A 14,562-nucleotide genomic window follows, 5' to 3' on the forward strand; every position below is an offset into this window, starting at 1 on the left:
CCCTAGCAATTTCATCATTGCTTGATTAAGACATATATATTGCCCTTTGTCTGTCAGTGCATTGTTAGAGTGCCCTGTCTGCAGTATGGTATTACTGCTACAGCTACTGGTAATGTTTCAATGCATGTGTGTCATGAAACATGTATATGCCTTTGTGATTTGGGGCAGTTGCAAAGGAGAACAGATGAGTCCAAGTGTTGGATCTCTTATCAGTGTACCCCACAAGTGTCCCTAATTTTGGCCTATATTTTTGCTCTGACATACTACAATCCATAATACCTTTTGAAAAAGGTGTTATGAACAAATAATGACATTCATTGCAATAAAGACTTTTTTCCTTCGGAATATGAATAATATGAAAATAATGACAATCTGCATTATGGGACAGTTTTGTGAGCTTACTAAATCAGTAGCACTGCTGTTTTCACAAGTATCTGATTTGGAAGCTTTCTTCATGAGTCTGTTGCTGAGACGATGACAGATATGCTACAAGTATACAACTAAGACAAACTACATTTGCAGTAGTAACAGGAAGTACTGGGTCACATCAGAGGCATGGGAGGTCACTGTTAAGAAGAAATCAAGAACTGTTTCATTGTTATGTAAACATTGGCATTAAATACCATAGCTCAGGTTATCATATAACAGAATAACTATGCAGAGATAACCATGCTAGCATCCAGAACACAATTCCAATCAAATAATTTACTGTGCACATTTTAAGAAATGAATAGATTAGCCTAAACTCTAGACTGATGTGTGTGCTTTTTTGTATAAATAATTCCTGTGAAATGCTATTCAGAAATGAAGAGAAATACGAGGGAAAAGTTTTAGTGGCACACCACTCTGTGATTTGTATGGTGTCTATTGTCCTGCAAAGTTGACTAATAAGTTGAACCTACCCAAGCTGGAAATGTGAGACTCTAGCTTATTGAAGGAGGGGAGATGGGAGGAGTAACTTGGCCAGAAACTGAAACTGGCAAAACTCTTCTTTGTAAAAAGTCTTTATCTCAGTAATTTATTGACACATTTGCAAGCTTCCTTCAGAGAATGTGTAGTGCATCAGTAGGAACAACATTTGTAAAACTCAGTACAGACCAGTCAATGACACGTGAGCTGCAGACTCTCAGACTTGGCAGTTTTTTCAGGTGTTCCATTTTAAATGAATGAAAGTCGTCTGACAACAAATGGTAGGGCTACTTATTCTCACAATCTGTGCATTATGGGCCAGATTTAGTTTTCCAAAGGAATCATGATGTCTGCCCCCATGAGGGCAGACAAGGATGAAAAAATCAATACAATTTGGAATGCGTATTCATTTTGCTACAGGCAGCTTTGAGAGGTGCAGTAATTAATGGCAAGATAAAAAATATATGTTTTTCATCATTTGCCCATAGTGGTCCTTTAAGTATATAACAGGCATACTAATAAAAATATAAATATAATAAGGCAAACATTGGTCTATCGTATGTTTGTCTGATACTATAAAAGAGTTTGTAGAAGAATGACCCAATTTTATATATAAAAATGAGATGAATTTGAGACAATATTTATGTTATCAAGATTTAAATACCAGATCTCAGACTAGTTCTATTATTGCTAAGGGTACAATTCTATGTTTTGACTGTCAGTTTTGTGTATATATTAACAAAAATAAAATTTTAGACATTCTGTTAGTGGGAAAATATTTATATTTCATTGTTTTGTGACTTGTAGAACATTGGATTTAATTGATTTACAACTTGTGAACAATGCTTTTGTTTTTATGTCGGTAAAATCAAAGAATGTTAGAAGAACATATATCCGAATTTTTGCCAAATATACATAGAAATATAAGCACCAATGCCTTGACTGAACATGTAACTGATAATAATATGCATAAGTTCACCTTTAGAGTTAAAGAATAACAGAGGTGGTGATATTACTTTAACAGCTGAATGCACTGCATATAGGTGGTCTTAATAGAACTTTAAGTATTAAGCTTGTTTTGAAATTAATATTGTTCATTATTTAATCAGTTTGGCTGCAGTTTGCAATGCTTATTTAAATTGTAATGTTTATCTCTGTTTTTTTCTTAGCATTGAAAGAGTGCTTTACCCGAAAGCTTTGCTGTTTTTTTTTTTTTTTTTTGCCATTAAACCTCATTTTTTGAGCGGTATTTGATACATTCTTTATTTGTCTTTTTTAAATACTGATCGTCCCTAATAACATACAATGAATGCTCCATTGTCAATTACAAGAACATTCTCAAAGTATGGTTAGCCGAAACCAAAATCCAAAAAGGCCATAAATATAGATAGGCTGATTAGGATGCATTATTATAGAATTATAAACCACCTCTGCAGTAATTTTGTAGTTGGGTTAAAAAAATTAAACAGCCAATAGCTGTTTGTTTTATTGGGAGACTTATACTCCAAGCAATATTTAAAGATGCTAATGAATATCTGTTTGTGACTGTGAAAAGATGTGCCAACATTTATACTGTGCTCCAACTATGGAAGCAACTTGAATATCAGGACCTTGTGTTGTCAAGTTCAGTAGTATGGTGATTTTTTGATAAGAATATACACATTTAAACAAAAATAAACAAATGTTGTAGGTTTTACTGGAAAGTATCTTTTAAAGCAGAGCCCATGACACATAGCTAATAAATATCTTCATAATACTTGTTGATCTGATTTTTATTGTGATTTTACTTGTCTTGACAGATTAATATTTTTATCCTTGCTTCTGCCTCTTAATTATTTGATGTAACAAGACTTGGTGTTTCTGTTTGAGGCAACAGAGTTGCATAAATTAATTTATGTTTAGTAGGAAGTTATCTGGAAATATATTTATCAAAATTCATGAAGAGAACAATGTTGTACATAGGAGAGTCATTTCTTCTTTTTTTGAACCATAAGTATTCAAGTCAAACAAATTCAAACGCTATGTTTCAGAGCTAATAAATATCTTCTTTGAAGTTGGTAAAAGAAGCATATTTTTGTAAACAAACAAGTATTTTCCTTTTAATCAGTTAATAATTAACCAATAGTTGATCATAAGTAGCTGGAGATTTCAGGGTGTAAATTATTGCATTGCGAATATGGGCCTTAGCCCCACACATAAGACTTTTCTTCTCTTCAAACATCCATTCGTGATCATGTGATCACTGTCATAAGACATTCTCAGCCAAATGTTTACAATCTATTAGGAGGCCCATATATAGATATCTGATTAGCATACACACCAAATTCATTATATGACTACAAACATGTCCCTAAACCAATACCTTCTCTCTTGCTTAAGTTACATGCATTCCCTTTTTCGTAGCCCACCACCCCTCTGCTATCAACCCTTTTAACACATCCACCCTCTTTTTCTAAACTTACCGGTTCATCATCCTAACAACCTAAACCCACCCTCTCCCTCCCTATCCATGTGCTTCATGCATCCTATAGTGCTTCTGTCCTATCTCCTTTCTACATTCTTATCCTCTACTTTTACTCCCCCTTCCTCCTGTCCTCTCTTCCCTTTTCAGTTCCTCTTTTTCCTTTCAATTGTTTTTCTTTTTGGAGCATATCATTGTGTTTGTTATACATTAATGCTGCACAAACCAGGATGCACCTTAAGAATTGTTCAGCTAGTACATTCTGTGCATATATTAATCATTACATTATGTTATGTATATTGCACACATGATCTTCTGTGATGGAAAGTTGCAATGTAAGATGCCATTATACATTTATCTACTACTAACTCTTTGTAATTGCTTTGGCATGCATACTTTGCTTTTTATTGTACAGCTGTGCTACCATTTGACAAGATGGGCCACATTTATGAACTCCATTATTTTGACTTTTTTTCTGTGAAGCTATCCTGGAGCCATTATGTTCCTGAATGTGTACTTATATACATTAGTCATAATTTTTTGAATCGTTGCTAACAATGTTATTAATCTATATATTATTTGTACATTTTGATGCTTTTCGCCCCAAGCCTCCACTGACCCAGTTGAACTGTCCCTGTAAACAAATGCAGTAAATAAATAAATATAATGAAAATTATCATTCGAATATTTATAATATATTAAGAGAACCTGTATTGGATATTTCAGCCTGAAGAATATCAAAATCCATAAGTTTAACCATTTTTAATAGTTTACAAAATTGCCTCATTGCATCTGCTATAAATATGTCACCCCCCCTCTCCATTTAATATTAAACAAAAGAGGTTGAGAGAAGTTAATATTCCAAAATGTGCTTTTTTGAAGATGGGATAGGTAAATAAGCTGTGTCTGAGAAAAGGCTTGGTTTTATATTAGAGAGATTATTCTTTAGTTAATAGTTACAGCTAAATAATTTATCTATCTCTCTTGTTAATGTAGCAATATACTTACTTAAGCTTAATATATGGTAGGAAATAAATAGTGAAACTGTACTTAAAATCATTATCAGAGACTATAATACTTTTGTGTATGTAAATCACTTCAAACTAGATATGAAAATGTAGAATTGCTATCAAATTGGGAGTTCAAAGACCAAAATGATTTTTTTTTTTTTGCCTTGAAAAGCAGACATTAGATAATTGCCCTGTAAAACTTATATAAACTTAATCCGGTTTGCTCTAAACAAAATTGTGGCATACAGTCATTTCAGTGAATATGAATTATCACTTATCAGGCTCATCTGAGGAAAGATCTCCAGTTCCTTAATGTCAGTAGAATACATCCATGAGTTTCCTAAAGTAAAGAAATTACTGAATACATTTTTGTAACTAAACAATTCATTCTTACTACATATATTGTAGCTTTTAGGAAGGGATCTTAACCATTAAAAAAGATAATTAGTGCCATATAATTTTTTATATATTATTTTAAATATAGCAAACTAGTGCTAGGATTAATTTCCTTTGCCATCATTCAACCTGTATTAAAAAGGTTTTAATATACAAGCAAACAATTTTATTGATAGATGTAGTCCAAAAGGGGAATAAGAATATCATGTAAACAGGTAAATAAAATGCACTGGCACGCATGACAGACAGAGTAACAGTGAAGAAAAAATAATAAGCAGCCTTAGAAGGTGTGATAAGCCTTAAACTTTATTTCCTTAGCTGCATCAACTACAGGTCTGATATTTATGTAACACACAGTTTAGCTGGATACAAAGAAAGACTTTGCATGTTATAGTCATTGATATAACATATTGCTAACAGCAATGGGAAAATCAACAGTTATGTTACTTCTGCTGAAAAATGTTTTTATCTAGCTGTTTTAAAATCTTGTTGCATTTCATTAGTACATTTAGGTGTGAAATCTCAATGCAGAGCAAAATTATCAGTACATGTTCTGTGAGCTATGTCTCATGACTCTGTGGTTACCTGCTCTGCATTTGTTTCACCGTGTAAGAGATAATATGTTTCACAGCTTACAGAGGAGTCTGTTTAGCATCCCACTGTGTTGTGTACCTACAGATGTCAAAGCTCTAATGACCAGACTTATCTTCTATGTCTGATATTTTAAACAACTGCTGTTCCTCTTTAGTAAGGCATGTCATTTTTCGGTGTTCATATGCAAATTAGAGCATGTTGGTTTCAGATGCCTGGCCATGCATATCTGGAACTGGTCTGAAAGGTGTTATTGAACTGATGACGGTTGATTTAATTAATCAGGAACATCTCTGAGCTCTGCAATATGTTGCGTAAATGAGTCAGACCTGCAAATACGCTTGTTTGCCCAGGCAAAAGGCTGCTCTGCTACTAATCCTGCACAAGACTATGTTGTTTGTAAAGTTTCAGACATAGATTTCCATTAGGCACATCACCTAAACTTGTAATTTCTGAAGTCAGGTTTAAAATAAATTCTAACAGGAAGTAGCATTGTTTTAAAAAGAAAATGTTATATGCTGTTTTTCTTGTTTCACTTTCCTTACATGGCAGCTGAATATTCCTTGAGGTATGTCAATAGCGAGAGAAACATTCCTAATGCTACAGAAGCAGTGCCTGTAATCTCAAAGTACATATAAATGCAATAAGCCAAATGGTCAACAGAGTGCTAACACCTCAATAATCCAGCAAACATATCTTAACGTTCCCACTTTTGCTTCATCATGGATGGGCTGTGTACTCCCTCAAATTACCAGCACTTTCTCTCTGAGTGGTACCACCAGTAATGCAAAAAGATAAAGCTTCCTTGGGGAAAATATTCACAAATTCACCAATTAAAATACTTAAAAGCTACTGAAAATCAATCAGTGGGAACACAGTTCAGTTAAAAGAGGACATGGAGCAAATTTATTTAGACAAATTCCTGTATTTTAGATAGGGTTTAAGAGATTAACATAAAAACAAGCTTAATACATGCAGTAAAAAAAGCACTACAAATTAGACTGTTCAGTCATTGTTTTTTTTCACAAAACCATCAGCTCTAAACTCTGCCTGCACAATTTCTAATAGCAACAAAACATCCTGCACATAACTTAACATGTTTAAATAAAGAATTGTTTTCATTATTTTTAAACTGTTTAAACATACTGATATACATACATATTCCGTTAATATCTATCTGACTTCCCAGTACAAAATGCCTTAACCATCAAAGTCTCATTTACCACTGTTTATTGACACAACGTGCATGTGACAGTTCCCAGTCACTGAACCACCAGTGTAGGTACATTTATGCAGTGTGCATGAGAGACATTTTGTGGTTCAACACACCCCATCACAAAAGAGCTTTTGTCTGGCAATAATATTCTATGTGAACAATTCCTTGATAATCCACTCTAATTTGTATACACAGTAGGTACACCAAAATGTGTAACAATACTTTGAAATCACTTCTTTACAACTCTTACTTTAGATGACTATCTCATGGCATATTCAAATCTGACAGTCCCTGTGTCAACACAAGATTCCAGCATACCCTGCTCATGCTTTGCCAAATAAAAAGCACACATCCTCCCTCTGTCACATTCAGATTTAACCCCTTCATTGTATTAAATCATTGAGATAATCGACATTCTCAAAAATGTACCTCAGTGTTCAAAACAATTCACAGAAATCATCTCCATCAGTGGTATTCCTGGAAACTCTTGCAATAATGTTAAAATGAATGCTTCTAATCACGTATTTGGGCTGGCTACTCTGAAAGTATACATAAGAAATGTCATAATCATGTTGTTTATACATTTTGTAAACAGATTCATTCTCTTAAAGATACACAAATATCCAAAAAAATCAACTTAATTTCTTCCAAAAGTCATACTCAGCTAGAGGTAACTTATAATCTTTTAAATAAATTTTAAAAAATTGATCTAATGCATTTTATGTACCGTTATACAAAAACAGGTTATCAGTAAAGCAAGTATAATAAACAACATCTTTTCTGAATCTAGTAAAAGACGAAAAAATGCACAAACCACCAAGAAAATCGTTGCATACTGCTTGTGCGACAATTTTCTTGGATATTTTCTGAATCTGTTTTTAGCTGAAAGCACATGCTAGGATTCACAGTGATTAACGTATACACAAGTATAGCAGGAGGTCACAGCAGCCCCCACCAATACTGTGCCACAGACCTCTCTATAAAATAATAACCATTAAACAAAAAAAAAATATTATTCTCCATCACTAAAGAATGCAGCATACACATGTGGTTAATTCCCAAGCCAGTGTTATCAGACAGGACTGGAAGAACCAACTAAGAGTCTCAGTTCCTTGATCATGTTTTATATTTCTGTGCAATAATTGTAGATCACAGAAACAGATAAAGCTGAGCATCCACAATGAGGTTAAAAGCTCATCCACCAACTATCTGCTAACACAAAAATGATTATTGTCTTAGTATTAATAAGATTAAAAGTTACAGCGGTAGCGTTGTTGCCTCACAGCAAAAGGTACTCCTGTTCGACTCACGACTGGAGTGCCTTCTGTGTGAAGTCTGCATGTCCTCCCCGCGGTCGAGTGGCCTCCAAAAGACATGCGTAAATGGGCGTGCCTTTGCTGAAGGTTGGGCGTCAGGCTGGCAACTCAGCACCATAAAAAATCTACTGCCAATCATTGACGGACCAGAGTTCCGCTGTGGCGACCCCTAACCGGGAAAAGCCGAAAAGACAAACAACATTGATAAGATTAATAGTTCTCTGAATCCACTTTGTCAACGGTTCAGCCAGATTGCCTTTCTGTGAGACTACTGGTCTAATGGGGGGTGGGGTCTAATAAATGTTTGAGAGGTCAGACAATACAGCAAGGCACACACTGAGATGTTCTGCCAAGCTCTGACAATGACAATGCAAGGACAATTAATGTACAGAAAATGTTCAAGTGCAAGAATGAAGTTTTAAGGCACACTTGAAAATTTTCTGTACATTGATAAATTTCCCTTGCATTGTCATTGGTGCTTGTGTAACATGTGATAACTACTGGCTTCTTAAAATAGTGAATAGTGTATGGAAATTTTTACTTTTGCACTGAAGAAGGGTTCTATCCTGAAAGCTTGCTTTGCACATTAAAAAGTTACTACTTGCATTTCTAAGCCTGAGTTTTGATTTTTGTTTTCTGAGATATTATACTTGAAGCTTAGTTCACTGTAATTTACAGCCAGTTTGTTTACTGTACCCTAAAGTTAATAGAATAACAGATTTTACTTTAGCATGGATTTTCTGAATGGTATGAAGTCTGAAACTCAAATGTCTGTCATTATTTTTTAAATTTAATCTTTAATGATTTGCCACTAATTTGCCAAAAAAAATCACAATTTTTTTGAAAAACAGGCCAAAAATATGAGGCAAAAATCTAGACATTCTGCAAAAATCTGTACAGTTGATAAGTATGCAGTTATTACAAAGCTAAAATGATACTCCTCAGCCCACGGAAGCCCACATAAAGTCATCTCAGATAATGGTTCACAATTCACTAATCAATGTTTTAAAGAATTTGCTGCATCTTGGGATTTTATTCATGTAACCACAGTCCAGAATACCCACAAGCCAATGGCCTGGTTGAACGTGCAGTCTGCAGTGAAAAGCATTTAATGGAAAAGTCCAAAAGTGATGAAACTGATGTATTCCTCAATTTACTAAACCTTCAGAACATTCCTTGTAACCAGACACTTGGTTCACCAGCTCAAAGACTGATGTCAAGACAAACACAAACAACCCTTCCACTAAGCAAACAGCTGTTAATACCAACCTCAAAGAGCAATAAGTTAGTCCCAAGCTCAACTATCGAAAAAAGCATCATGCACAGAAATTATTCTATAACAAAACCAGTAGACTTCTTCGACCATTGTTGCAAGGTGAAGTTGTTAAAATGCAGACTTCAAAAGGTCATGATCATGTAGGAATTGTGAGGGACATTTGTGCTGAACCAAGGTCTTACATCATTCAGTCAGAAGGAGTAGACTACAGAAGAAATAGCAAACATATTTTGCCTGTCCCAGAGCCAAAGCCACAACAAACTGTGTGTACTAGTGATTCCAGTTCCTTGACTGAATCACCAGCTAATCAGCTCCAAGATGACGCTTTTTCAAACGGTTCTGAAGTAGAAAGTAATGTTTCAGTACTTAATAAACCTCTAAAGACAGTTCCTGTTTCTAAAATGTCAACCAACACACACAGGGTGGAGTTGAAATCGAAAATTAACACACAAAAAAATAAAAAACGTAGGGCACACCACACCACTATTCGAGAGAGAAACTGCTTTATTGCACAGAAAGATGACTGAGCGCTTTCATCTGCACATCCCAGGCTTCATCAGAGTCATCATACAAAACATCACTTCCTTTTTATATTAAAATCCTATGACATCACAAATAGCTAATTGACTGCTGCCTAAATTAAAATAAATATTGAACACCAAGAACCATTGAATGAATTATTAAAATGTCACTAAAAATCACATAATTAACTCAACTATTCATCACACACCAAATATAAAACCAAAATACAATGGTAAGCAAATTGTGTTTAAACCTCCTTCCTGACATCTAGATGTTAATAGACCTCTGCTTCAAAAGTGTGACAATAGAAATATTGTCATTGATCCCTGGAAAATTTTTGGCATTCAGCCTCATTTGCCACCTTGTTTCACACAACTCAAGAGCAGTTTTAAAATTATCACCCCTTTCATTCATTTCAACCCTATCAATTATAAAAAACAAAAATCTTTTAAAGTTTGAACAACATACTGAATGATTGTACAATGCACTACTATTTTTCGTGTTTTTGATGTCCCTCACATGCTCAGCAGTTCTATCATTTTAATCTACGATGGTTTTCTCCATGTAGAATGCTGAGCATGTACTATAAGTTGCTATATAAACAATATTTGTTGTGGTGCAAGTACCCCTTCCTGGACATTCAAGGGTTCGATGGTAGCCCTCAACTGCCACATAAGGACCATCATTGATGTATTTACAGTGGCTACAACAACCACATTTGTACATCCGGGACCTATAATGTCCCTTAGATCCTGCAGTATTCCTTTCCAAAATAGCCTTTAAATTCCTACCTCTACTGTACACAATCCAGTTTCTAATTCCAATCAAAATCTGTATGTGACACAGACAGGAAGAGTCTGCAAACCCAATCCTAAATATATAAAGTGAATTGGACTTGAAATCGGATAGGCTATGTTGAACTGTTAATATAATGTTTAATTCTGGAATGTGTTTAAAGAAAATATTAAAGTAAATTTTTTCACATATTTGAAATAAGAAACAAAGTTAAAGAGGGAGGATGAAGAACAGTGACTTTTGTACCTCGATAGCTACTGTAGTTTAAGGAAGGGCATGGGGGGTGGTATTAAGCAAGCTAGCTATGTGTAAGTCTTACATGTGCATGCAGATGGAGTTTTGCTGTGTGTACAGTTTCTTCAGCACATTACCTCAGTACTGCTACTACAGGTGCATATTGGAGCAACTGAAGCTTAAACACTAATTTTGTATTTCCAGTGATTTTAGCAGTTAAGACTACAGTTTAGCAGAACACTTAATCTTATATTAAACAGGGTCTATATTAGAACATCGAAAGTTTAATAGTTCGAATCACTAAAGGCCGACCTTTATTGATCAAACTATTACAATTTTGAATGTTCATAAAAATACATTTTAAAAAATCTAAGGGGTATAGGCAGGGGGGCAAGCCCCCTGCACCCCCCCCCCCCCGCTACTTAAATATACCAGCTCCGAGACCGCACTACATTGAAGTAAATGGAAATCTCCCCTTACGGAGATTTCCATTTACCCGTTCAATGTTCTGCATTTTCGCTATTCTCGTGTCGACAATATCGGATTCGACATTGTCGGCTTTCGAGAATATAATGACACACTATGTAGACCAGGGTAGATTTTGCAGTTAAGTGTTGCTTTTGGCATTGTTCTCTTTATCATCATTTTGTGTAGCAGAAATTTTCTGTTTACCGGCAACAGTGCAATCAAAGTAGGAGACCATTTGACTTTTTGCAGTAATTTACAGTGTCCTTAGTAATGGAAAACACCTGCCATTACTGTTTATCTGCAGGAAGCAGTAGGCAAATTAATGCTTGTTTACCTAACACAAACAAGATCTTCTTAAACAGCAGTACCATCTAGTGGACATACTTGGCAACTGCATTGATTTCATTGTTTATCTCCCTTATTTATGAGCTTCTGTTGTAATGCAACTGATAGGAAAACATTAGCTGCTGTGATTAAAAAATAACATCTAGTTTCACTTCATCTACACAAAAAAATGTTATCCCACCACAAACTCTCTATTTCATTCTGTACAGAACCAAGAGACCAGTCACAATGAGATAAAAATTCAGGTCTTCCACCATATCATATTTCTGCCTCTTCTCTTCTTCTAACCACAGTCCAAGTCTCTCTGCTAGCACTTATTGCAGTCTTTCCTGTAAATTACACCTATCTAGCCACCCAAGTCTCATTGCTTATGATTTCAGCATGTATCATTTTGATGCACTCTACTCACTTTTTCTTGAGCTGCATGATGTATGGGCCTTACTTCTGCTCACCTTCCTTAACTGCACTGCGCCATACCTCCAAACCTGTTAGAGAAAGAAATCGGGACAAAGCCATAAATAATGGGGGGGGCAAAGGCTCAAAAATAGGGCAATTTTTAAATATTGCTCTTACAAACTTAAAAAGTAGACAGAATAACAGGTTTTGCATTTGCATGAATTTTCTGAAGGGTATTAAGTCTGAAACCCAAACACCTGTCATTATTTTCTGACTTAAATCTTGAATGAATTGCTAGAGACCCACAATTTTATGAAAACCAGACCAAAACTATGAGGCAAAAATCTGAACAGTTGAGAGCCTGACTCTGTTTCAGTTATAGTACCCACCACATGCATGTGCGCACACACACACACACACACACACACACACACACACACACACACACACACACACACAATTTTTGGTTCACTCTCTGAAAAACTTGTTTGGTGTTAACTGAAATGATTTGACGTAACTCATCTCTGATTTACTGTCTCAATCTCTTACTGCTTCCTCTTTCTTTTCAGCTTATCAAACTATAATGAGCTATGTTCCTTTCACTATAGTCATCTGCATGGTCCTTCTCTCTTGTCAACTTACCTAAGTCGGAACACATTCTACTCATACTACCATAATCCTACTCAACTAAGTTGGAACACACTCCTGACCAGGCAAACTCTGTTGCTGTCCCTGACCCTAACACATTTCTTTCTCTTCTTCTGATTTAACTTCACAGTTCTAAATTATATATATGTATATATAACAAAAACTGGCTTAGAACAGAGAACAGCAACCAATCCAACAAAACGTTCTGTTATAAGCAACACAAAAACAGTTTCAGATGCAGCTGTACACTTAGACCTTTAGTTCTTTTAATTAATTAAGAACTTCTTCAGAACCTAAAACTCATGACATTCATCAAAGTTTAAAAATGGTAGCTTTAGGATCACATGGCAAATATCAAGCAATCAAAATGTATTTCTACAAACTGCATCTTTTTAAAGGTACAAACATAAAAAACATACTTAAAACTATCACAAAGAAAATTTAACACGGACAATACACACAACCCAAATGACATATAGCCCACAAACTCAGTGTGCCACTCAACCACAGCCCATAAGGCATAACAACGTAGCCAACACTCTAGCCATAGGTGACTCTATAGTCAGGCACACTGATGTTCCAGGCTAAACAAGGAGAAAGTCACTGTCAGCTGCCTGTCAGGTGCCAGGATCTGCCACATAACGCATGCACTCAGGTCACTCCACAATAAGTACAAATATGACACTGTCATTGTCCATGTTGGTGTGAATGACCTGAGATGTACCTCCCTGGACTACATGAAAAGAGACATGGAGGAGCTCTCCAATCTTGTATCCCAGGCAGGTATGACCCTAACCCTGAGTAGCATCCTGCCATCACCCAGAATGATACCACAGTACAAGGACAAAATGATTGACTTCAACAATTGGCTAAGCTTCTGGTGTCATTTTAAGGGGATCCAGTATTTGTCTGCCTGGGACGACATAATTGACAGTCCACGATTCTTTGCCAGAGATGGCCTGCACCTGTCGCCCTTAGGATACCGGATACTGGCTAAGGCTCTTGCCACCCCTATAGTGCCTTTTTAGGCAAGGTTCAAATGACAAATTCACCACCGTAACAGGTACAAGCAAGCAAAATCTGAGGGTAATGCTACTCAATGCTAGAAGTCTAAACCTCAAAATGCACTCACTCGCGGCACTCCTTAAAATGGAGAACATTGACATATGTGCAGTGACAGAGACCTGGTTCAAAGCTCCAGAGAGCACCCCTGCATTACCAGGCTTCAATTCATACCACACCTTTTGGCCACCTAACCCAGAAAGAAGCACTAAAGGCGGAGGCGTGTCCATATTCATTAAGGATATCCACACCTCCAGGCTAGTTGCACAGCATAATGCATCCAAGATTATCCAAGTGCAACTAACTCTGGGCAAGACCGCAATCCAAATTATAGCTTGCTACAGATCCCCCACCATGCCCCAGGATTCACACTCCTCATTTCTTGATACACTGGAAAGTATTAGGGTACAACCCAACACCCTAATAATGGGCGATTTCAACTACCTCACCATTAACTGGGAAAACTACTCATGTACCAACTCTTTTGCTCAACGTTTTCTAGAACTCATAAATTCCAAAGCCTTGGATCAACTTATTCACAACCCCACCAGGGGCAGAAATATCCTAGACCTGGTCATTACCAACATGGGAAACCGGTGTTCCACACCAGAGGTCAATTCCTCGTTGGTCAGATCCGACCACAAGCTAATCAGCCTAGACATCCACATCCCACCCCCACCCTGAATTAGGGAAACCATCGTAAAAAACTTCTTCAAAGCCAACTTCACACTTCTTAAGACAGAAGTGGCAAACTTCGTGACACCCATGCAGATGGACAATAGACATATGACTGCCAAATCCTACACTTACACGAGTGCATGGATCATGCTATCCCTAATAGAACCAAGATGTTATCCTACAAAAAAAGGAAGCCAATCTGGTGGTTCTCTGCCATAAACAAATTCTACAACAGAAGA

This window comes from Protopterus annectens, chromosome 3.part1, assembly GCF_019279795.1.
Source record: "Protopterus annectens isolate FY-2018-M chromosome 3.part1, PAN1.0, whole genome shotgun sequence".
NCBI lineage: Eukaryota > Metazoa > Chordata > Ceratodontiformes > Protopteridae > Protopterus > Protopterus annectens.